The sequence below is a fragment of the Loxodonta africana genome, chromosome 3, assembly GCF_030014295.1.
Source record: "Loxodonta africana isolate mLoxAfr1 chromosome 3, mLoxAfr1.hap2, whole genome shotgun sequence".
Lineage (NCBI taxonomy): Eukaryota > Metazoa > Chordata > Mammalia > Proboscidea > Elephantidae > Loxodonta > Loxodonta africana.
Genome location: NC_087344.1, coordinates 3,314,200 through 3,340,119, shown reverse-complemented (window position 1 = coordinate 3,340,119; position 25,920 = coordinate 3,314,200). Strand labels below are relative to the sequence as shown.

At 49.8% G+C, this 25,920-nt stretch overlaps 1 protein-coding gene across 2 annotated transcripts in view; it reads left to right on the top strand.

Annotated features, from left to right (window-relative positions):
* Nucleotides 1–25,920, top strand: part of GNG7 (G protein subunit gamma 7) — a 193,859-nt gene that overhangs the window by 44,543 nt on the left and 123,396 nt on the right. For both annotated transcript variants that reach the window (XM_064280212.1, XM_064280211.1), the window contains one exon: nt 25,145–25,206. The gene's annotated coding sequence lies outside the window, so the exon portion shown is untranslated. The remainder of the gene's footprint in view (nt 1–25,144; nt 25,207–25,920) is intronic.

Sequence of the window (25,920 nt, the reverse complement as noted above, 5' to 3'; positions counted from 1 at the left end):
ATGATGACAGAAAGGTTGGAGGTTTGAGCCCACCAGGAGGTAGCTTGGAAGAAAGGCCTGACAGCCTGCTTCCAAAAAATCAGCCGTTGAAAGCCCTATGGAACGCAGTTCTACTCTGACACACGTGGGGTCGCCATGGGTCAGAGTTGACTCAATGGCATCTGGTTTGGTTTTTGGTTTTGGCCGGGTATCTTATACAATGTCCCTTGATGGGGGTTTGTCTGATGTTTTCCCCGTGTTACATGGGGGGATGGTTTTGGGAGGAAACCTTAGGGACGAGGTGCCCTCCTCACTCCTCATATCAACGTACATGCTCCCCGTGTGACCCATTACTGGTGGCGTCGGCGTTGCCCACCTGGCTGAGGCACATCGTCAGGTGTCTCCCCTGGGAAGTGGCTCTTCCCCCCTTTCCACACTGTGCCCTTTGGAAGGATGTCACCATATGCAGCCACAATTACTGAGTGGATCTTTGCTCTATTTTTTAAAATAACACTTTATCTCATCATCTGTATGAGACCAAATGGTCAACATTAAAACTAAGATGAGAATGTAAGGGGGCAGGGAAACTAGATGAATGGGAATGGAACAACCAGGATGGAAATAATGGAAACGTTCACACGTTGTGAAGAACGGAACCAGTGTCACTGCACAACTTGTGTGGAATTGTTGAACGGGAATCTAAACTGCTGTGTAAACCTTTCCCAAAACACAGTAAAATATTATTAAAAAATTAAACTTAAAAATATATATATATGTTTTTTATTTTAATATTGGTAAAACTTTACGCAGCAAAACCTGCTCCCATTCCAGATTCTAGACTCACTCATCAGTGACGTTGGCTACATCCTTCACCTCGTGTCAACATCCTCACTGTTTCCGTTCTGGTTGTTTCACTCCCATTGACATCAACTGTCTGCTCCCCAGCCTCCTCTCCTCGTCTGTGCTTTAGAATAGCCATTGTCCATTCGGTCTTCTATAGATGATTCTTTAAAAGGGGGCAGTACTCAAGGGTGATAATCATTACTCTTTGAGTTTAGCTGATACTTAATTTAAAGGTGACTTCTGGGGACAGTTTGGATTCAAGGTTTAACTCTGCTATACTTTTAATCTTACATTTTTGGATGAGTGGAAGGGAGGGGCCTACTGCTGCACCCCCTCCTGCGGCCCTCCCCCTTGCCCTCCTTCTCCAGCCCCCTCTAAATCGATGATGATCCCGAGATCCCATGATGCAGAAATAGGGTGGTGAGACTTAGCAAATAAAAATGCAGGATGCCTACCTCAGTTTGAATTTGAGAAAAATCACAAATAATGGTTTTAGTATAAGTGTATCCCAAAATCAGGGATATCATTGCTGATGTCAGATGGATCCTGGCTGAAAGCAGAGAATACCAGAAGGATGTTTACCTGTGTTTTATTGACTATGCAAAGGCATTCGACTGTGTGGGTCATAACAAATTATGGAAGACGTTGCGAAGAGTGGGAATTTCAGAACACTTAATTGTGCTCTTGAGGAACCTTTACATAGATCAAGAGGCAGCTGTCCGGACAGAACAAGGGGACACTCATTGGTTCGAAGTCAGGAAAGGTGTGCGTCAGGGTTGTATTCTTTCACCATACCTATTCAATCTGTATGCTGAGCAGATAGTCCGAGAAGCTGGACTATATGAAGAAGAATTGGGCATCAAGATTGGAGAAAGACTCATTAACAACCTGCGTTATGCAGATGACACAACCTTGCTTGCTGAAAGTGAAGAGGACCTGAAGCACTTACTAATGAAGATCAGAGACCACAGCCTTCAGTATGGATTGCACCTCAAGATAAAGAAAACAAAAATCCTCACAACTGGACCAATGAGCAACATCATGATAAACGGAGAAAAGATTGAAGTTGTCAAGGATTTCATTTTACTTGGATCCACAATCAACAGCCATGGAAGCAGCAGTCAAGAAATCAAAAGACGCGTTACATTGGGCAAATCTACCTCTTTAAAGTGTTGAAGACCAAAGATGTCACCTTGAAGACTAAGGTGCGCCTGACCCAAGTCATGGTATTTTCAATCGCATCATATGCATGTGAAAGCTGGACGATGAATAAGGAAGACTAAAGAAGAATTGACACCTTTGAATTGTGGTGTTGGCGGAGAATATTGAATATACCATGGACTGCCAAAGAACGAACAAATCTGTCTTAGAAGAGGTACGGCCAGAATGGTCCTTAGAGGCAAGGCTGGAGAGACTGTGTCTTACATGCTTGGGACATGTTGTCAGGAGGGATCAGTCCCTGGAGAAGGACATCATGCTTGGCAGAGTGCAGGGTCAGCGGAAAAGAGGAAGACCCTCAACAAGGTGGATCGACACAGTGGCTGCAACAATGGGCTTAAGCATAACAACGATTGTGAGGATGGCGCAGGACCGGGCAGTGTTTCGTTCTATTGTGCGTAGGGTCGCTATGAGTCGGAACCGAGTCGATGGCACCTAACAACTAACAACATATCCCAAACATTGCATGGGATAGACTTATATTAGGAGTTCCTGGGTGGTGCAGACAGTTAAGTGCTTGGCTTCTAACTGATAAGTTGGCAGTTTGAGCCCACCGAGAGGCGCCTTGGAAGAAAGACCTGGCGGCCTGCTTCTGAAAGGTCACAGCCTTGAAAACCCTATACAACCAAACCCACTGCCGTAGAGTCAATTCTGACCCATAGTGACCCTCTAGGACAGAGTAGAACTGCCCCATAGAGTTTCCAAGGAGCGCTCGGTGGATTCAAACCGCCAACCTTTTGGTTAGCAGCCGTAGCACTTAACCACTATGCCACCAGGGTTTCCGAAAACCCTATGGAGCGGTTCTGTTCTGCACATACGGGGTTGCCAGGAGTCGGGATCGACTTGGCAGCAACAACAGGTTGTAAATAATAAAGCAAAGATATACCACCTCCCCTGTGTCAGGCACTGCTTTAAGCATTTTGTTGGTATTCATTTATTTGGCCCCAGAGATAGCCTGATGAGGCAGGCGCAGCTGTTGTGCCCATTTTACAGATTTGGAAACTGAGGCACGGGGAAGTGAGTGAGTTGCCCAAGGTCACCCAGCTAGTAAGTCGTGGAGTCAGGACAGATGAGTGCTTAAGCGGCTCCCCGCCATCTGCCTCTCAAAGGTAAGAATCTGTGCACCATCCACCCCGTCTGTGGGATGTAGCGTGGCTATTTTAATTTGGGGTGGAAAAAGAAATCAGTTTTCACACATTTTTTTTTTTGGTCCTGAATTGGCCATCTTCCCAAATTAGTTGCCCTTGTCTTTGTAGATAGCGTTTCCAGCCGGTGGGCGTGTGACAGTATCTGCCCAGTAGAGTGCTTCCCGAAGGGGGACGTTTGTGGGTGCCACAGCTGGTGGGAGGTGCTGTGGCAGTGGGCAGGTGGAGGCCAGGGATGCAGCTCAACATCCTGCAGTGCACAGAATGGCCCCACCCCAGAGAATGATCCGGCCCCATGTCAGCAGTGCTGAGGGGGAGAGACCCTGTGTTACTCATTTGGGAAAACTTGAGTTGGGTCCCTGCTCACACAGTACCCAGTGAGCCGTGTGAAGCAGGGGGCCTTCCGTCAGGTAGAGGGGAGGCTTGGAAGTGTCTCTAAAGCAGGAAGGCCACAGAACCCCCAATTTCCACCATCTCCCCTCCTCCTTGAACTTGGCTTCTAGACCTCTTCAACCTTTGAGGTCAAGTACGTCCCACCCTTCTGTTCCTTCTTGTCAAGGGTGTGATAGAGCCTGTCTGGGGTCCAGTCTCCGCTAGGCCCTAATCAGCCGAGGGCCTGGGGACCAGTCCTTCCCTTCTGCAGGCCTGGTGCCTTCTCTGTGGGTGGTGGAGGTGGGCCAGCTGCTTCCCTTGTTTGCCCTTGCAGCCGGGCGGCTCACCTCCACATGGGAGCCCACCACCCCGCTTCTCCTCTGCCTTCATTTGCCATCAGTGCTGGGTTGGTGACATACTTGGACAGTTGCCGGGCCAATGACTGATGGCTATGGATGACAATGGCAGCTAGGGGCACCAGGAGGGAAGGAACGCTCTTCTCCAAGCACAGTGCTACGTTTCTATATCCCGCGTTCAATGAGACTGGAAGCTTCCGCTGCAGACTGCTAGAATGTCAGGGTGGGAACAGTGGGGGCTTTGATGCTCTGGGCCCACCCACTCGGTCCTGAGGGGAGGACATCTGCCCACGGTTGGATGCTGGGTCTCTGGGCATCCCTGCCAGAAGCTGAAGCTCGCCAGGACTTATCTTAGAGAAGTGGTCCTCAGCCAGGGAGGTTCCCCGCACTGCTCAGAGCCGGCACCACCCAGATAAGCTGCTTCCCCCTTCCTGACCCACAGAAACCGTGAGATAACACACGCTTGTTGCTTAAGCTGCTAAGTTTGGGGTCGTTGGGTACGCAGCCATAGCTAGCTCATACCCTGCCAAGGTGGGGGCCAAGCCATTGGACATCTCCAAGTGAAGTCGTGATCGTCACTACTGAGGGTGGGGGCATATGGCATCAATGGGTGGAGGCCAGGATGCTGCTCAACACCCTGCAGTGCACAGGACAGCCCCACCCCAGAGAAGGATCAGCCCCCATGTCAGCAGTGCCGAGGGGGAGAGACCTTGCGTTAATTATTTGGAAAAGACCTGAGTTTGATCCCTGCTCACACCCTACACCAGAATAAACTCCCACTGGGTCAGACGGTGTAAACCAGGGGACCCTCCAGCTCCTGTGATTTCCCTCCTCTCTCCTCCCCACTCAGTGTGTGGATTTAAATGTGGGCAGCATCCTAGGAGGTCAGTAGGTCAGATGATTATGGGATGCAGAGTCTCCTGGGGGTCAGTGGAATCCCCTAACCCAGGGGTTCTCATCTGAGGCGATTCTGCCCCCCAGGGGACACTTGGTGATGTCTGGGGACATTTGTGGAGGTCACATCACTGAGTGGGTGGAGGCCATGGATGCTGCTGAACACCCTACAGTGCACAGGGCGCCCCACCGCAGAGATGGATCCCCGCCCCCCGTCAGCAGTGCCGAGGTCGGGCCAGTCCGCTCTAGAGGGAAACAGATAAAGGCAGTGTATTTGTTTGGTTTCAGAGACTAGATGTTAGCATTTACTTCTTGACCGTCCCCGTTGCCATGCTTTGCTTCCCTCACTGAGTTTACAGTGCCTGACTGAGCTCTCGTGTTGATAAACCCAGCAGCTGTCCAGTCAGCTCTAACTCACAGTTACTCCACGTGTGTCGGAGTAGAACTGAGCTCCGTAGGGTTTCCAATGGCTGGGTTTTCAGAAGTAGATTACCAGGCCTTTCTTCCAAGGCACATCTGGGTGGACTCCAATTGCCAACCTTTTGGTTAGCAGTGTGTTAATCATGCGCACCACCTATTAGTTCCCTAGGGTTGCTGTAACAAAGTGCCACAAACAGGGTGGCTTATAAGAACAAAAACTTGTTGTCTCACAGTTCTGGAGGCTGAGAGTGTGAATTTAGGGTGTCAGCTGTGGCGTGTTTTCTCTGGAGTCTCTAGGGGCAGGTGCTTTCTGTCTCCCCTAGCTTCTGGTAGCCCCGACTGTCCTTTGGTGTGAAGATGCATCTTGACGTGGCTGTCTCCCCTCTCTGTCTCTCTCTGTTTGTCTCCTCTTTTATAACAACACCACTCAGACTGGATTACGACCACCCTGCAGCATGACCTCACGTTACTGATAACATCCTCAAAGACCCTGTTTCCAAACAAGGTCACATTGACAGGTTCGATGGTTAGGACTTGAGCGTATCTTTTTGGGGGACACAATTCTGTCCTAACACACACCATCACTTCTACCATTTTGGTGCATGTGGGTGGACACCACACCAGGGCATGAACACGAGCAGGTAGGGATCGTTCAGGGCCATCTGGAAGGCTCACTGCCTAAGCAGATAAACTTATGTCTTTATTTTTAATTTTTTTTTTTTATCGTACTTCAGATATAGGTTTACAGAGCAAACTAGTTTCTCATTAAACAAAACACATATTGTTTTGTGACATTGGTTGCCAACCCCATGACATGGCAACCCTCTTCCCTTTTCAACCTTGGGCTTCCCATTACCAGCTTTCCTGTTCCCTCCTGCCTTCTCGTCCTTGTCCCTGGGCTGGTGTGCCCCTGTAGTCTCGTTTTGTTTTATGGGCCTGTCTGATCTTTGGCCGAAGGGTGAACCTCAGGAGTGACTTCATTACTGAGTTGTAATGGTGTCTGGGGGACGTACTCTCGGGATTTCTGTAGCCTCTGTCATGGCCGCAAGTCTGGTCTTTTTTTTTTTTGTGAGTTAGAATTTTGTTCTACATAGATAAACTTATTTCTGAGCATCAGTCAAGATGGGGACATTAACTTATTTGCCCAATGTCCCTAAAAAAAGAAAAAGGCCCACCACCTGCCATCACAAAGAAATGCTACATAAAGCTGATCTTGCGAACAACAAGGCCCCCCCAACAATGAGCAGTTCTAGAAGTTTTTAGCACAGTCCATTCCCAAGGCACCGTGGGTAGAATCGCAGTTTCTGGAACCATCTCTGGGCTGCCCTTTGCTCTTACCCTGCTCCGTGCAAACCTCGTCAACAGAACGTGGGTGGGCAGATAGAGGTCTACGCCCAGCCTTCCTTTCCAGTGGCACTGGTGTGGAAGGGCGTCTAGGGGGCCGTGTGGAGAACTTCACCCCCAGGAAGCTGAGGCAGCCGTATCCCACCCCCAGGGAATGACAGTCGACTGGGAAGAGGTTCCGGGTGAACTGCACGGAGCCTCAGTGGGGTGACGGGAGGGTGGGGAAGAGCGTATCTCCCGCTGGGGCACCATCTTGCAGAAATGAACCGGTGGCCTGCCACACGCTTTCTGTTTGCCAAATGGGATTTGCACGTTCATCGCTTGCCTTGTGAGTAATCCGAGGTTGTTCTGGGCTGATCCCATTAGGGCAGCCGTCTCCAGGCCCAGAGCCCTCTTCTCTGATCCGATAATGGGGCTGTCTGGGTCCCGGGTTGGGATGGTGGTTATGGGGTGGATTAAGCCAGGCTTGAGTTGTTGGGAGACTTTGAGCCTCATGATATTATGTTATCATGCTACTCACAGTGGCTTTGGAGAAAAAGTAGAAAATTTATTTGTCCAGAATTGACCAGGCTTCTCTTGGGTCTTGCTGACAACAGCTTGTTGAAGAGGTCAGCTTGGAAAGTGGGAGGCGTAGAGGCCTTCTAGTCCAGGGCGGCTGGCCCCTCACTGCTTGCCTTCATTCCCTCCCTCTCTCCCCCTTCCCTCCTTCTTGCCTTCCTCCCCTCTGCCCTCCCTCTCTCCCTCTTTTTTCCCTCCCTACTCTCTCCCTCCCTCACCACCTTCTATTTTTCCCTCCCTCCCTCCTTCCTTTATCACCTTCCTTCTTTCCTTCCATCCAACCTTCCCTCCCTCTCTCTCTTCCCTCCCTCCCTCCATCCCCTTCTTCTAAAATCAGAAGTCTTGGTTCTTTTTATTGATTCTGGGTTTTTATATATATATATATATATATATATATATATACTATATATAAATATAAAAATAATATAAATACATATATTTATATATATAAATATTTATTTATATAGTGTGTGTGTGTATATATATAGTATATCTAAGTGTCTGGATCCCTGGCATTAATTACGCTCACCACGTTTCCCAGCCACCACTGCTATTGGTTTCCCAGTGTTTTCATCACCTTTGACAGACACTCAGCGCCGCCTTCCCCCTTGAACTGTAGCATTTCGTGTGTCAACGAGCCCCAGTTTATCCCTCTCCTCTCCTGTGGATGGGTATTTGGCTCGTTTCCAGCTACAGGACATGTTAATACCTCCTCTAACCTTCTGTACCAGTTTCGGCAAGATTGTTGTTCACAGAGATGAGGCTGAGCTGTTTTCCAAAGTAGTCGTACCAACTTACACTCCCCTCGGTGATGTGTGTGAGATCCAGTGGTTTTCTAACCCTGTTCTGCTGGGGTGCCTCGGGGCCCTATTCTATATATTTTGTGACTGTCTTCTTTCATTTGGCATAATGTTTTCAAGGCTCATCCATGTCGTAGCGTGTATCAGCCTTTCATTTCTCCTCTTGGCTGAATAATATTCCATTGTGAGTGGACGGACCATATTGTGTTTGTCCATTCATCTGTGGATGGTCACTTGGGTTGTTTCCACTTCTTGGTAATTGTCAACAGGGCTGCAGTGAACATTGGTGTGCAAGTATCTGTCTGAGTCCCTGCTCTGAATTCTTTTGGGTCTATACCTGGGAGCGGAATTGCTGGGTCGTACAGTAATTCTGTGTTTAATTTGGTGAGGAACCTCCAAACTGTTTTCCTCCTGGGCAGTTTTTATGTGTCAGCTTTATAACTGGGTTGGAAGAGAGCAAAAGACCTCACTGCATTTCCAGAGCTCTGAGGGTGTTATCTAGAAGAAGAAAACTCTTCTGGGCCCCAGAGGACCTGCTCGGAACTGTGGAAGCCCCTGTACACGCTGGCAGTTGTAAGGCCCCCGCATTGGGTCAGCCATGGGGCTCTGGGTTTCCAAGGAGGTGAGGAGGCTGGGCTGAGCATGTTAGAGGCAACTGTCCCGATAAGTCACAGAAAACAGGCAGCCTGTGTCTCTCGTGAAAGCGGCCAGAAAGGGTTTTAACGAACCAGCAGTAAGTAGCAGAAAATCCAACCCGCAGTGGGCTAAATGATAGCGTAAGCTCACGTCAAAAAAAAAGAACATACAAACAAAAGCCAGCTGTTGTGTAGCTGACCCCGACTCACGGCAACCCCATGGGTGTCAGAGCAGAACTGCGCTCCGTAGGGTTTTCAGTGGCTGGTTTTTTAGAGGCAGATCACCACATCTTTCTTCCGAGGGGCCTCGGGTGGATTTGGTTAGCAGCTGAGTGCTTAAGTGTTGCACCACCAGGGCTCCTTGTGCACACAACGTTGTTGCCGTGTGCCATCAAGTCAGTTCTGACTCATAGCGACTCTGTAGGACAGAGCAGAACTACCCCATGGGGTTTCCTAGGCTGTAATCTTTACAGCCAGAGTGCTCCTTGGAAGCAAGGATGGTGAGACTTGGTCTCACGTACTTTGGACATGTTATGAGGAGAGACCAGTCCCTGGAGAAGGACGTCATGCTTGGTAAGCTAGAGGGGCAGCGAAAAGGAGAAAGACCCTCGACAAGATGGATTGACACAGTGGCCGCAACAATGGGCTCAAGCATAATGACGATTGTGAGCATGGTGTGGGACCAGGCAGTGTTTTGTTTTGTTGTACGTGGGGTCGCTATGAGTCAGAACCGACCTGGTGGCACCAAGACAACAATCTTTACAGGGGACAGATCGCTAGGTCTTTCCTGTGGAGCCACTGGGTGGGTTCAAACCTCTGACCTTTCAAGTTAGCAGCCGAGCGCTGAACTGTTGCGCCACCAGGGCTCCTTGTGCACACAATAGCCCCTATTTTTATCACTCTCCTCTCTGGTTGATTTGACCTCTGATGCCCAGTTGTCTGGAAGCTCCAGATTTTACTAGAATGAGGCTCCAGAGAGATCAAGCTTTTTTTTTTTTAGTTAAAAAAAAGAGAGGTACCTAAATGCAATGTGGGACTCTGGGTGGATCCTGGGACAGAGAGAGGACATTTGTGGGGACACTGGTGAGACCTGAGTGAAGTGTGGTGCGTCGTTCATGGGAAGACACCAACCGTAGGTGTCTGAGTTGTTACAAACATGCCCTGGTTGTGCAAGTCAGAGGTCCGGGGGCCTCATGCTGCCTGTTTTCATCCGGCTCCTCAGCTAAGAATGGCTTTTCCATTAGTAAAGGGTTGTAAACAACAGTAGTAACAAAGAACAGGAATGTGCAACAAGAGAGCTTATGGCCTTTAAAGCCTAAAATATTTACTGTTTGGCCCTTTACAGAAAACGCTCGCATACCGTCATAGATTGAATTGTGTCCCCAAGAGAAATGTAGGTGTTCCAACCCCTGTACCTGTAAATATGCCCCTGTTTGGAAGTAGGGGTGTTCTGGGTGGAGTCCCCTTGGAAGAAAGTCCTGGCAATCTGCTTCCGAGAGGTCAACCATCGAAAACCCTGTGGAGTGCAGTTCTGCTCTGACATCGGTGGCCTTTGGAGGTTCAGGCTTTTGTTATGTTAAAGGTGCACCAGAGTGGGGTGGGTTCTAAGCCTGATCACTTCTGAGTTATCAAAAGAGCAGAACGGACATGGAGACAAACACAGAGAGGGGAGAGATGCTGGGTGAGAATCGTTGACAAGCAAGGGACGCCCGGGGACTCCTGGGGCTACTAATGAGGCAGGACCTTCCCCTACAGCCATGCCTTGATTAGACTTTTGGTTCTTCAAAGCCACCTACTTGTGGTTTTTCTGTCATGGTGGCCCTAGGTAACTAAGACACTCGCCTCAGCGTAGTTAACATGCGGGGAAGCTGGGTGAGGGCTAGATGGGAACTCTGTGTCCTAGCTTCGTATCTTTTCTGTATCAAATGTTTCCAAAATAAAAACTTTTTAAAAGGGAGTGTCTTAGTCATCTAGTGCTGCTATAACAGAAATACCACAAGTGGATGGTTTTAACACAGAGAAATTTATTTTCTCACAGTTTAGTAGGCTAGAAGTCCAAATTCAGGGCATCAGCTCCAGGGGAAGGCTTTTTCTCGGTCTGTCAGCTCTGGAGGAAGGTCCCTGTCATCAGTCTTTCCCTGGACTAGGAGCTTCTCTGCGCAGGAACCCCAGGCCCAAAGGACGCGCTCTGCTCCCGGCACTGCTTTCTTGGTGGTCTGAGGTCCCCCCATCCCTCTGCTCGCTTCTGTATTTTGTATCTGAAAAGAGATTGGCTTAGGACACTATCTAATCTTGTAGATCTCACCAACACATCTGCCACTCATCCATCTCATTGCGTCATAGTGACAGGATTTACAACACGTAGAGAAGTCACATCAGATGACAAAAGGGTGGACAGTCATACAATACTGGGAATCGTGACCTAGCCAAGGTGACAGATATTTTTGGGGGACACAATTCAATCCACGGCAGGGAGTTTGGGGCAGATTTTGGGAAGCCCTTCCCAAGCAAGACACAAAACCCAGAAGTCATGAGTTCAAGACTTTGGCTTCCAGGCCTATGTGCTTTTGCGCTGTTTCTCTTTGTGTTGCGAGTGTTAGTATTTTGTAATTTCACAGACAAATGATTCACCAATTAGCCTGACGCTACTCCATGTTTTGAAGCCATCACCTCAGAGGATTCCAGCCCGTGAAATCCACCAACGTTATTGTTTTCCTGTGTTATTTGGTGCTCAAGAAAACTTTAGGATTTCTCCATTCCTGGCATGCGAGGCTCTCTGCGATCTTACTCTAGTCCCAGGACCAGCAAGCTCTTTCCGTAAAGGGCCGGAGAGTCACTGTTCTGCTTTGCAACCCACTGCTCAGCTCTGCTGTTAGCACATAAGCAGCCATAGAAGATGTGTAAGTGATTAGGCATGGCTGTGTACCAATAAAACTTTATTTGCAAAAGCAATCAGTGGGCTGGATTTGGCCCCCAGTTTGGAGTTTGCAGACTTATGCTCCAGCTCATCTTTTCGCTGTTATCTAACGTTCCTTAGCTGTAGGTCTAGTATTGGCTATTGTGAGTTACCACTGAGTCGCTCTGACTCATGGTGACCCCAACCCATGGTGACCCCGACTCATGGTGACCCCATGGACGAGAGAATGAAATGTGCCCAGTTCTGCGCCATCTTCACGATTGTTGGTCTGCTGGAGTCCACTGTTGCGGCCATTGTGTATTTTGAGTGCCTTCCAATCTCAGGGGGGCTCATCTTCCAGCACCGTATCAGACAATGTTCTGTCGAGATCCGTAGGTTTTTTATCGGTTGATTTTTGGAAGTAGATCACCAGCCCTTTCTTCCTAATCTGTCTTTGTCTGGAAGCTCCACTGAAACCTGTCCACCATGAGTGAACCTCCTAGTGTTTGAAATACTGGTGGAATAGCTGCCAGCATCCAGCAGCAACACACAAGCCACCACAGTATGACAGACTGACAGACAGATGGTGGATGTGTTAGTAAGTGTTTGGTATTTTTATTCTGCTGTATGAATGACTTATTTAAATAGTCTCTTGTTGTGTCAGCCAGCTAGTGGTGCGTTACAAACCACGACACACTCAGCAGCCTGAAACGGCACATTTATTATCTCATGGTGTCTGTGGCCCAGGACTCCCACTGGGCTGAAATCAAGGTGTCAGGTGGGCTGGGGTCTCATCTGAATGTTCAGCTGGGCAGGGAACTGCTTCCAAGTCCATGAGGTTGTTGGCAGAATTTGGTTCCTTTTGGGTTGTTGGCCTGAGGCCTGTTCCTCGCTGGCTGTTGACTGGAGGCCCCCCCTCAATTCCCTGCCACGTGGGCCCCTCCAGCCTGGGCACTTGCTTTATCAAAACATACTTCGAAGGCAATAGAATCTGGTTAACAAGACAGAAGTTAAGATGGCAGCTCAGTGGCTGATGTCTGGGGACATTCGTGGTTGCCATGAATGGGTGTGTGTGTGTGTGTGCTGGCATCAAGTGGGTGGAGGCAGGGATGCTGCTCAACACCCTACAGTGCACAAGACAGCCCCACCCCAGGGAGTGACCTGGCCCCAATGTCCACATTGCTAATGTGAAGAACAGCATTAATTATTTGGAAAAAGATTGAGTTTGGTCCCTGCTCGCACCCTGCAACAGAATAAATTCCCAATTGGTTAGACGGTGTAAACCAGGGGGGCCCTCTAACTTCTGTGGTTTCCCTCCTCTCTCCTCCCCACTCAGTGTCTAGATTTAAATGCGGGCAGTGTCCTAGGACGTCAGTCGGTCAGATGATTATGGGATGCAGAGTCTCTTGGGGGTCAGTGGAATCTCCTAACCCAGGGGTTCTGACCTGGGGTGATGCTGCCCCCGGCGGACGCTGGGCGCTGTCTGGGGACGTTTGTGTTTGTCATGACTGGATGTGGGTGCTACTGGCACTGAGTGGGTGGAGGCCAAGGACGCTGCTCAGTACTCCACAGTGCACAGGATGGCCCCATCCTACAGTGCACTGGACAGCCCCACCCAGAGAAGGATCCGGACCCGTTGTCCACAGGCCGCAGTTGCTTTCCCCTGCTATGATGTATGGAAGGTTCTGGAAATGTGGCTTCTGAAGCTGGGGAGCAGAGCTTGGCACAGAGAGCAGGGAAAGGGCGGGTGTGTGTCAGAGAAAAAGTGACAGGTTTTAAATTCATCTCTGTTCGTTGTTCCTCTCCCCTCCTCGCCCCCTCCGCCCCCACCTCCGCCTCGGGTCTCAAATAAAGAGCTTTCTCTCCATGGCAACGACAGCGTCACCAAAACCCACCCCACTCGCAGGTGAGTCTCCCGGGACGCAGCCCCGCCCCCGTGCCCTGTGTTTGAGGGTCAAAATCCAAGGATTGTGCTGGCAGGGGCTGGATCACAGAGCTGGCGCTCGCTGTCCATGGCACTGTCCCCTAGACAGGCAGGTCTTCCTAGGGAGATAAGAGCATGTCGTTCTTCTCTGCCCTGCGTGCCAAGGTCATTCTCTTCCCTGCCTGCCAAGTTCACCCAGGGAAGGCGGAGGGGACCTGGAGTCGCCCTCGGCCAAGTGGGCTGAGGTAGGGGGGACAGTCATTGGATGTCAGGAGTTGGCATCAGACACTCAGGGAGGCCAGAGACAGGAACCAGGACAGAGACCAGGAATGGAGGTATAGGTAGCTTTGGAACCAGGGAGGGGGTGCAACTGTCAAGTGGGTGGAGGCCAGGGATGCTGCTCAGCACCCTACAGTGCACAGGGTGGGCCACCCTAGAGAAGGATCTGGCCCCATGTCAGCAGTGCCGAGGGGGAGAGACCCTGCGTTATTTGCTCAAACAATTGAGCTTGGTCCCTGTTCACACTGTGAACTAAACCAAACCTGTTGCCATCGAGTTGATTCTGACTCATGGCAACCCCATGTGCTTCAGAGTAGAAGTGTGCCCTGTAGGGTTTTCTTGGCTGTAATCTTATGGTAGCAGATCTCCAGGACTTTATTCTGCGGTGCCACTGGGTAGGTTTGAACTGCCAACCTTTCAGTTAGTAGCCAAAAGGTTGCCACCCACGGACCTTGCTCATACTGGCCACTAAGAATACGCTCCCACCGGGTCGGACGGTGTAAACCAGGGGGACCCTCCAGCTCCTGTGACTTCCCTCCTTTCTCCTCTCCACTCAGTGTGTAAATTTAAATGTGGGCAGCGTCCTAGAACATCAGTAGGTCAGATGATTATGAGACGCAGAGTCTCTTGGGGGTCAGTGGAATCCCCTAACCCAGGGGTTCTCACCTGGGGCGATACTGCCCCCAGGAGACACTGGGTGATATCTGGGGACATTAGTGGTTGTCACATCTTGGGGGGTGCTACTGGCATCGAGTGGGTGGAGACCAGGGATGCTACTCAACACCCTGCAGTGCACAGGATGCCCTACCCCGGAGATAGATCTGTCCCCTTGTCTGCAGTGTTGCCGGGAGAAACTCCGAATTCTAGAGACACAGCGTGGGCACAGAGCAGGTTGTACAAACCCTTTGACGACGTCCTGGATGCTGTGATCTTCCAAACTGGTTGTGATGTGACCATTGTCTTCCCAGGCACTATGACCTGTAGCCATGGGGCACGGCCTTGGCTCCTCACTGTAAACATTCTGAACAGTAGGTATCCTCCCTTCACCCACCCCAGCCTTTCGGGACCGGGACTCTGTTGGCAGTTGCGGGTCCTCGCCTTTAGGAGCCATTTGTCCTCCGATTCATGTCCCCCCACCCATCGCTGGAGGCATTGGGCAGACAACCCTGTCGAGCACCCTCGGAATCGCGAGGAAGACAGAAGTTCCAGCCCACGGGAGAGCCCTCGTGACTTTTGGTTTGCGCTCTGTCTTAGTCATCTATTGCTGCTGTAACAGAAATACCACAAGTGGACGGCTTCAACAAACAGAAGTTTATTCTCCCACAGTCTAGGAGGCTAGAAGTCCGAATTCAGGGTGCCAGCTCCAGGGGAAGGCTTTCTCTCTCTCGGCTCTGGGGGAAGGTCCTTGTCATCAGTCTTCCCTTGGTCTAGGAGCTTCTCAGTGCAGGGGCCCCCGGTCCAAAGGACGCATTCAACTCCTGGCTCTTCATTCTTTGTGGTAATGAGGTCCCTCTCCTCTTCTCTCTGCTCACTTCTCTCTTTTATATCTCAACAGAGACTGACTCAAGATACAGCCTAACCCGGTAGATTGTGTCCTGCCTCACTGACATAACTGCCTCCAATTCTGCCTCGTTAGCATCATAGAGGCAGGATTTACAGCACAGAGGATAAGTACATTGGATGACAAAATATAGGACAACCACACCATACTGGGAATCACGGCCTAGCCGAGTCGACACACATTTTGGGGGGACACAAGTCAGTCCATAACAAGCTCTGTGGCTTTTGGTTCTCAGGATGCAAATCCTTCATCCACTGCTGGTGGGAATGTACAGTGGGGCCAACTGCTCTGGAAAACAGTTTGGCGGATCCTCAAAAAGTTAACATAGAACCCAGCAATCCCACTCCACATATAGACCCATAGAACCCAGCAATCGCACTCCACATATAGACCCATAGAACCCAGCAATCCCACTCCACATATAGACCCATAGAACCCAGCAATCCCACTCCACATATAGACCCATAGAACCCAGCAATCCCACTCCACATATAGACCCATAGAACCCAGCAATCCCACTCCACATATAGACCCATAGAACCCAGCAATCCCACTCCACATATAGACCCATAGAACCCAGCAATCCCACTCCACATATAGACCCATAGAACCCAGCAATTCCACTCCTAGGCATAGACCCATAGAACCCAGCAATCCCACTCCTAGGCATAGACCCATAGAACCCAGCAATTCCACTCCACGTATAGACCCATAGAACCCAGCAATTCCTCTCCACATATAGACCCATAGAACCCAGCAATTCCACTCCTAGTCATAGACCCATAGAACCCAGCAATTCCACTCCTAGTCATAGACCCATAGAACCCAGCAATCCCACTCCACATATAGACCCATAGAACCCAGCAATCCCACTCCACATATAGACCCATAGAACCCAGCAATTCCACTCCTAGTCATAGACCCATAGAACCCAGCAATTCCACTCCACGTATAGACCCATAGAACCCAGCAATTCCACTCCACATATAGACCCATTAGAACCCAGCAATTCCACTCCTAGTCATAGACCCGTAGAACCCAGCAATTCCACTCCACGTATAGACCCATAGAACCCAGCAATTCCACTCCACATATAGACCCATAGAACCCAGCAATTCCACTCCTAGTCATAGACCCATAGAACCCAGCAATCCCACTCCACATATAGACCCATAGAACCCAGCAATCCCACTCCACATATAGACCCATAGAACCCAGCAATCCCACTCCACATATAGACCCATAGAACCTAGCAATCCCACTCCACATATAGACCCATAGAACCCAGCAATTCCACTCCTAGTCATAGACCCATAGAACCCAGCAATCCCACTCCTAGGCATAGACCCATAGAATCCAGCAATTCCACTCCACGTATAGACCCATAGAACCCAGCAATTCCACTCCACATATAGACCCATAGAACCCAGCAATTCCACTCCTAGTCATAGACCCATAGAACCCAGCAATCCCACTCCACATATAGACCCATAGAACCCAGCAATCCCACTCCACATATAGACCCATAGAACCCAGCAATTCCACTCCTAGTCATAGACCCATAGAACCCAGCAATTCCACTCCACGTATAGACCCATAGAACCCAGCAATTCCACTCCACATATAGACCCATAGAACCCAGCAATTCCACTCCACATATAGACCCATAGAACCCAGCAATTCCACTCCTAGTCATAGACCCATAGAACCCAGCAATTCCACTCCTAGTCATCGACCCATGGAACCCAGCAATTCCACTCCACGTATAGACCCATAAAAAAAAAAGAACCCAGCAATTCCACTCCTAGTCATAGACCAATGGAACCCAGCAATTCCACTCCACGTATAGACCCATAGAACCCAGCAATTCCACTCCTAGTCATAGACCCATAGAACCCAGCAATCCCACTCCACATATAGACCCATAGAACCCAGCAATCCCACTCCACATATAGACCCATAGAACCCAGCAATCCCACTCCACATATAGACCCATAGAACCTAGCAATCCCACTCCACATATAGACCCATAGAACCCAGCAATTCCACTCCTAGTCATAGACCCATAGAACCCAGCAATCCCACTCCTAGGCATAGACCCATAGAACCCAGCAATTCCACTCCACGTATAGACCCATAGAACCCAGCAATTCCACTCCACATATAGACCCATAGAACCCAGCAATTCCACTCCTAGTCATAGACCCATAGAACCCAGCAATCCCACTCCACATATAGACCCATAGAACCCAGCAATCCCACTCCACATATAGACCCATAGAACCCAGCAATTCCACTCCTAGTCATAGACCCATAGAACCCAGCAATTCCACTCCACGTATAGACCCATAGAACCCAGCAATTCCACTCCACATATAGACCCATAGAACCCAGCAATTCCACTCCACATATAGACCCATAGAACCCAGCAATTCCACTCCTAGTCATCGACCCATGGAACCCAGCAATTCCACTCCACGTATAGACCCATAAAAAAAAAAAGAACCCAGCAATTCCACTCCTAGTCATAGACCAATGGAACCCAGCAATCCCACTCCACGTATAGACCCATAGAACCCAGCAATTCCACTCCTAGTCATAGACCCATAGAACCCAGCAATTCCACTCCACGTATAGACCCATAGAACCCAGCAATTCCACTCCACATATAGACCCATAGAACCCAGCAATTCCACTCCACATATAGACCCATAGAACCCAGCAATTCCACTCCTAGTCATAGACCCATAGAACCCAGCAATTCCACTCCACGTATAGACCCATAGAACCCAGCAATTCCACTCCTAGTCATAGACCCATAGAACCCAGCAATTCCACTCCACGTATAGACCCATAGAACCCAGCAATTCCACTCCACATATAGACCCATAGAACCCAGCAATCCCACTCCACATATAGACCCATAGAACCCAGCAATTCCACTCCTAGTCATCGACCCATGGAACCCAGCAATTCCACTCCACGTATAGACCCATAAAAAAAAAAAGAACCCAGCAATTCCACTCCTAGTCATAGACCAATGGAACCCAGCAATTCCACTCCACGTATAGACCCATAGAACCCAGCAATTCCACTCCTAGTCATAGACCCATAGAACCCAGCAATTCCACTCCTAGTCATAGACCCATAGAACCCAGCAATCCCACTCCACATATAGACCCATAGAACCCAGCAATTCCACTCCTAGTCATAGACCCATAGAACCCAGCAATCCCACTCCTAGTCATAGACCCATAGAACCCAGCAATTCCACTCCTAGTCATCGACCCATGGAACCCAGCAATTCCACTCCACGTATAGACCCATAAAAAAAAAAAAGAACCCAGCAATTCCACTCCTAGTCATAGACCAATGGAACCCAGCAATTCCACTCCACGTATAGACCCATAGAACCCAGCAATTCCACTCCTAGTCATAGACCCATAGAACCCAGCAATTCCACTCCTAGTCATAGACCCATAGAACCCAGCAATCCCACTCCACATATAGACCCATAGAACCCAGCAATTCCACTCCTAGTCATAGACCCATAGAACCCAGCAATCCCACTCCTAGTCATAGACCCATAGAACCCAGCAATTCCACTCCTAGTCATCGACCCATGGAACCCAGCAATTCCACTCCACGTATAGACCCATAAAAAAAAAAAAGAACCCAGCAATTCCACTCCTAGTCATAGACCAATGGAACCCAGCAATTCCACTCCACGTATAGACCCATAGAACCCAGCAATTCCACTTGAACAGAAGAATTGAACAGTAACTACTCAAACAGACACTTGTACACCAATGTTCACTGCAGTATTCTTCACGGTGGCTCAAAAGGTGGTGTCACGGATTGAACCGTGTCCTCCAAAAATCTGTCGACTTGACAATCCCCAGTATTGTGTAATTGTCCACCATTTTGTCACCTGATGTGATTTTTCTACGTGTTGTAAATCCTATCCCTGATATTGGTGAGATGGGATTAGAGCCAGTTATGTTAATAAGGCAGGACTCGAGGTACAAGATTAGATTGTGTCTTAAGCCAACCTTTTTTGAGATATAAAAGAGAGAAGGGAGCAGAGAGACAAGGGTGGGGACCTCATACCCGCAGGGAAACAGCACTGGGAGCAGAGCACATCCTTTGGACCTGGGGCCCCTGTGCTGTGAAGCTCCTAGACCAGAGGAAGATTGATGACGAGGGCTTTCCCCCAGAGCCCACAGAGAGAAAGCCTTCTCCTGGAGCTAACGCCCTAAATTCAGACTTCTAGCCTCCTAGACTGTGAGTGAAAAAACTTCTGTTTGTTGAGGCCATCCACTTGTGGTATTTCTGTTATAGCAGCACCGGATGACTGAGACAACCCAAGGGTCCATCCACAGATAATGGATAAACGCAAAGTGGTCCCTCTACACAATGGGGCATCTCTTAGCCATAGAGGAACGAGGTCCTGATGCCTGCCACAGTGTGGGTGAACCCTGAAAACATGATGCTGAGTGAAATCAGCCAGACACAAAAGGGCAAATACTGTAGGATCTCGCTTTTATGAAACATCTAGAATAGCCAAGTGCGTAGAGACCAAAGCTTATCAGTGGTTCCCAGGGGCAGGAGGGAGGGGAAAGGGGAAGTCTTAGTTAGGGGGCTCTGGGTTTCTGTTGGAAACCCTGGTCACGCAGTGGTTAAGAGCTCGGCTGCTAACTAAAAGGTTGGCAGTTCACATCCACCAGACGCTTCTCGGAAGCTCTCTGGGGCAGCTCCTCTCTGTCCTATAGGGTCACTAAGAGTCAGAATCAACTTGACGGCAACGGGTTTGGTTTTGAGTTCTGTTAGTGGTCGTGGTTGCTCCACGTGACGCGTGTCGTCGGTGTCGCTGCATTGCACATGTAAAAATTGCTGAATCAGCAAACGTTTTGTTACATATATTAAAAAAAAAAGTTGCAAACGACACAGCTGAAGCTAGAGCGGAGAACAGAGGCCTTGTCATAGGGGCTGCTTCCTTTGTGTGGGGGCTAGAGCGTGCAGGGATCCAATTTGTTTTTGCAATTTTGCTAACGATACATATAACAAAACGTTTGCCATTTCAGCGTTTTTACGTGTAAATTCAGTGACCTTTATTACGTTCGTCATGTTGGGCAGCCATCTCCTCTCTCCGTTTCGCTCACCCTTAACAGACGCTCGGCGCCCCCCAGCGACGACTCCGCGTCCGCCCCACCTCCCTTTGGGAACCGTGAATAATCTTGGGTCTCTGTGCATTTGCCAGTTCTAAATATTTCTTATAAATGGGATCATACTAAATTCTTAACAATTTTGGAACAAGGGGCCGGCAGTTCACTTTGTCCTGGGCTCTGCAAATCCCGTAGTCTGGTCTGGTCAGAGGCCCCCAACCCTCGGCCACAGCTGCCTTCCAGGCGAGCTGGTGTCATCCTACAAGGAAAGGGAAAAGCCAGCGTTTTCTCCGGGTGAGCCACTGAAGGTCACTGGGGACACCCTGGCACCAGCTGGTGTGGCAGCAGCATGTCTTTGGCAGGACTCAACCCTGCCACACCAAGGCAGAGCTGTGTGTGTGTAGGGGGTGGTTGCCACGCTGTGCTCCCCTCTACCCAGTGCTGGTCTGGGGCTGGGGACAGCCCATGGCCCTGCACCTGCCCCCCACTGTTCAAGTCCCAGGGGCTCAAGGACAGCCACTGGCTGGCACTAAAGGACTGGGCACAGAGATACGTTTGTCGTTGGTAGGGGTGAAGGTTGTTGTTGCCATCGAGTCAGTTCCAACTCATGACAACCCCATGTGACACAGCCGAGCTGACCCATAGGGTTTTCTAGGCTGTGATCTTTTTATTTTTATTTTTTTATTACTGTACTTTAGATGAAGGTTCACAGAACTAGCTTCTCATTAAACAGTTAGTATGCATATTATTTTATGACATTGGTTAACAACCCCACGACATGTCAACAATCACCACTTCTCGACCTTGGGTTCCCCGTTACCAGCTTTCCTGTCCCCTCCTGCCTTCCAGTTCCCGCCCCTGGGCTGGTGTGCCCCTTTAGCCTCATTTTGTTTCATGGGCCTGTCTAATCTTTGGCCAAAGGGTGAACTTCAGGAGTGACTTCATTACTGAGTTAAAAGGGTGTCCTGGGGCCATATTCTCAGGGGTAGGCTGTGATGTTTATGGGAGGATATTGCCAGGTCTTTCTCCCGTAGAGCTGCTGGGTGGGTTCCAACTGCCAACCTTTCAGTTAGCAGCCGAGCACTTAACTGTTGCACCACCAGGGCTCCTTAGGTGTGAAGGCAGTGTGAGAAGGAGCCCTGAGGCCATTTTAAAATGATTTCTAGTACACAAAGATGTTCACGACAGCATTGTTTATAGTAGCCAAAAGGTGGAAACAGCTGACCTGTCCCTCCGCGGATGATGGATAAACACGCTGTGGTCCGTCCACACGACGGAATGCTGCTCGGCCATAAAAAGGAGTGAAGCTCTGATACGTGTACGCCACGGACAGACCCTGAGAACGCGGTGCCGAGTGAGAGAAGCCAGACGGAAAGGCCACGTGTGGTGCGATGCCCCTTACGTCAGGTGTCCGGACAGGCACAGCCATGGAGACAGGAAGGGGATTGTGGCTGCCAGGGCCTGGGAGTGGGAGTGGGGTGACTGCCAATGGGTGCTTCTTTTTGGGATGATGGAATGTCCTGGAATTAGTGGCGACGACTGCACAACCTGGTGGATGTACAGGAGCCATGTTTTTTTTGTTGTTGTTGTCAGTTGCCATTAAGTTGGTTCCGATCCCCGGGGACCCCATGTGTGTCAGAGTAGAACTGTGCGCCCTAGGATTTTCAGTGGCTGGTTTTTCAGGAGACTGGCAGGCCTTTCTTTGGAGGCACCTTGGGGTGAACTGGAACCTCTAACCTTTCAGTTCCCGAGCTTGTTAACCACTTGCACCACGTAGGGGCTCTGTGAATATACTAAGACAAAAAAAAAAAAAAGAACACCAAACCCATCGCTGTTGATTCCGACTCATAGAGACCCTAGAGGACAGAGTAGAACCGCCCCACAGGGTTTCCAGGGAGCAGCTGGTGAACTGGAACTGCTGACCTTTCCATTAGCAGCCAAGCTCTACTAAACGCTATTCAATTGTGCACTTTAAGTGGGTAAATTGTATGGTATGAGAGTTATATCTCAATAAAGCTGTTACGAACATTCACAGCAAACGGTTTGCAGACCAGTGCGTGTGTGGGGCGCCTGCCCAGTTCCCGGTTTTGATAACGTACTGACGTCATATAAGACGTCACCATTGGGTTGCTGGGTGATGGGTGCCCAGAACCTCTGTGCTATTTTCGCAACTTCTGTGCGTCTATAATTAGTTCAAGAATAAAAAGCTGTAAAAGATTTTATTCCTAGGTAAGGTCGAGGCGAGAAGTCCTGTCCTCCAGCTAGCTCCCTGGGCACGCTGCTCCCGTCCTTCCATCCCCGCTGTCTGCAGCGCCCTGGCAGGGCTGTCTGGGGTCCCCTCTCTCCTTTTTGCCCGGAGCAGCTCACTGGATCCGGTGACCTAAGTGGCCCCCTGTCAAAACGGCTGGAAGACTGGAGGCGGCACTTTGCGCTTTCGTGCGGCAAGAGCGCCACCCGCTGGCGGCCGGTGGGACCTCAGCACTCCACTTTAGATCACACATTGGTCTGAGCTCCTGCAAAGGGAGCCAGCACTTTAAAATTTTTTTTTTGTTTTTTCAGTTTAGCTTGTAAAAATAAAATCCCAGACTCCCAGAAGGAAAGCAGATGTTCAGCATAAACCGCATTGCTTGCACAAACAGTTCAGGCCCAGAGAACTGTTTTTATCCGTTAGGGAATGGTCGGAACCCTCCCCAAGTCCAGGTTCCCAGACCCCAGCCTGGGGCAGCCTCGCACACAGGCCTTTCTAGAGATCATGGTCAGGTGGCGACGTGGCCTGTCTGCACAGTGACCAGACGTCTTGGTTCACCTGGGACCAAGGGGGCTTCTGGGATGGAGGCTTTCAGCACTAAAACCCGGAGAGTCCCAGGCATGTCCCGACGAGCTGGTGACCCCCAGGGGCACCATGGGCAGAGGCTGACTCAGCCTCCAACTCTGCCTCTTGGGGGGCCGTGAGGGTCAAAGGTCCCAGGTGAACATTTTTTATAAATGATGAACGGTTGCATAGACATCGGCTCCTTTCCTTTGGCTTAGTTAAAAATGCGTGGAAATTTACGGGAGACATGTCAGAAAGCTCTAACAGATCCTTCTGACGAATCGCCTTCCTGAAGCGTCACCAGTCCGCCTCCTGACGCTGGTGCTGTCCCTGACGTTTGCCAGAGTAACTAAAACAAGGACTCGCAAAAGGACTTTTTGTTTGTCGGTTTGATAACTTTGACACACTTTAAAAAACATTGTGTTTTAGCCTCTTAAAAAAAAAAAAACCAAACCCAGTGCCGTCGAGTCAATTCTGACTCAGCGACCCTATAGGACAGAGTAGAACTGCCCCATAGAGTTTCCAAGGAGCGCCTGGCGGATTTGAACTGCCAACCCTTTGGTTAGCAGCCATAGCACTTAACCACTATGCCACCAGGGTTTCCATCTTAGTGGTGCTGTAACAGAAATACCACAAGGGGGTGGCTTTAATGAACAGAAATTTATTTTCTTGTGGTGTAGGAGGCTAGATGTCCGAATTCAGGGCACCAGCTCTAGGGGAAGGCTCTCTCTCCCCCACACTGTCTCTCTCTCAGCTCTGGGGGAAGGCCCTTGTCTCTTCTCAGCCTCTGTTCCTGGCATTCTTGCTTGCTTAATCTGCTCCTCTGTATCGCAAAAGAGATTGACTTAAAACAACAGGTCACACTGATAAGGCCTCTTCACGTAACAAGGGAAACCCATTCCCAAATGGGATTACATCCACAGGTACAGAGGTTGGGATTTACAACAGCTGTTTGGGGGGGGGGACCCAATTCAATCCATAACAAATGCTTTCATTGTGGTAATAATGTAACAAAACATTTGTCAACTCAGTATTTTTTAAGGGTACAATTCAGTGATGTTGGTAACATTCACTGTGTTGTGTAACCGTTACCACCATGGACAGAAGCTCAGTGCCTCTAGGGCTCCCCCTCTCCCTTCCCTTATGCTCCTGGTAACCACGGTGAACTTTGGTCTCTGCATTTGCCTGTTATAGACATTTCATGTAAGTGAGATCATACGCAGTTTGTTCTTTTGCGATGGACTGGTTTCACTTAGCGTAATATTTTTTGAGGCTCATCCATATGATAGCGTGTATCAGAATTCCATTTCTCTTTGTGGCTGACCGATATTCCCTTGGAAGCCCTGGGGACATAGTGGTTAAGTGCTACGGCTGCTAACCGAAAGGTCCTCAGTTCAAATCCCCCAGGCACTCCTTGGAAGCTCTGTGGGGCAGTTCTACTCTGTCCTATGGAGTCGCTATGAGTCGGCCTTGACGGCAACAGGCTGGATATCCCCTTGTGTGGATGGCCCACATTGTGTTTATCCATTCTTCTGCTGATGGGCACGAGCTGTTTCTACCTTTTGGCTTTTCTGAAAAGTCCTGCAGTGAACATTGGCACAGAAGTGTCTGAGTCCCTGCTTTCAACTCCGTTGTGTATACACCTAGGAGTGGGATTTCTGGGTCATATGGTAACTCTGTGTTTAACAAAATGGTTTTTATTGTCGTCTGATAATCGGTGGGTTAAAAAAAACCCAAAAACCCAAACCCGTTGCCATCACGAGTCGATTCCAACTCACGGTGACTGTATAGGACAGAGTAGAACTGCCAGTAGGGTTTCCAAGGGGCACCTGGTGGATTCAAACCTCCCACCTTTTGCTTAGCAAAATGCTGACTTCAGTAAATGTGCGCACACCATTTCTGACCCAGGGGCACTGAACGAATGCTTTGTGTTTTTCTTCTAGGAAGCAAAAGCTTGTTTGGACTCTGAGCGTCACTGCTGAGGACAGCCGAGCCTCCTGCACAGGTTGGTGTCGGGATGTTCTCTTCTCTCTGTGTTCAGCGTTCACGCGGATACCTGGTTGGCTTCCTTGAACCCGTGATGAAAGTGAGAACTTGGTTTGCCATTGGGGTGGCGGCTACACTGCGCATGCTGGAATCTTCCAGCCTCGGTTGCTGTTTCCTAGGGTTTGTCTTAGCCACCGAGAGTACCCGCGAGCGTCAGGCCAGGGGAAAGGGCTGACGGTGCTCAGCGATGTTTTCCGTCCTGGGCCTCTGGATCGCCAGGAAGAGGGAGGACGTGGTCCTGGTGGGGCTGGTCCTAGTGACCCCAGGCAAGGTCGGGACAGGAAGTTCGAGGCTGTGCTGCCTGCTTTTCCTGGTCTTACCTTCATCATGTTGTTTAGCTGCCATCGCGTCGAGCCTGACCCGTGGAGACCCCACATACCATAGTACGAAACGTTGCCGGGTCCCGTACCACCATCATGGTCGTTGGTCTGCTCGAGTCCACTGCTGCGGCCGCTGCGTATTCTGAGTGCCTTCCACCCTAGGGGGCTCATCTTCTAGCATTGTATCAGACAGCGTTCTGGTGTGACCCACCGGGTTTTCACTGGCTGATTTTCAGATGTAGATGACCAGGCCTTTCTTCCTAGTCTCTCAGTCTGGAAGCCCAGCTGAAACCTGTCCGCCAAGTGTGACCCTGCTGGTGTTTGAATTACTGGTGGCAAAGCTTCCAGCATCT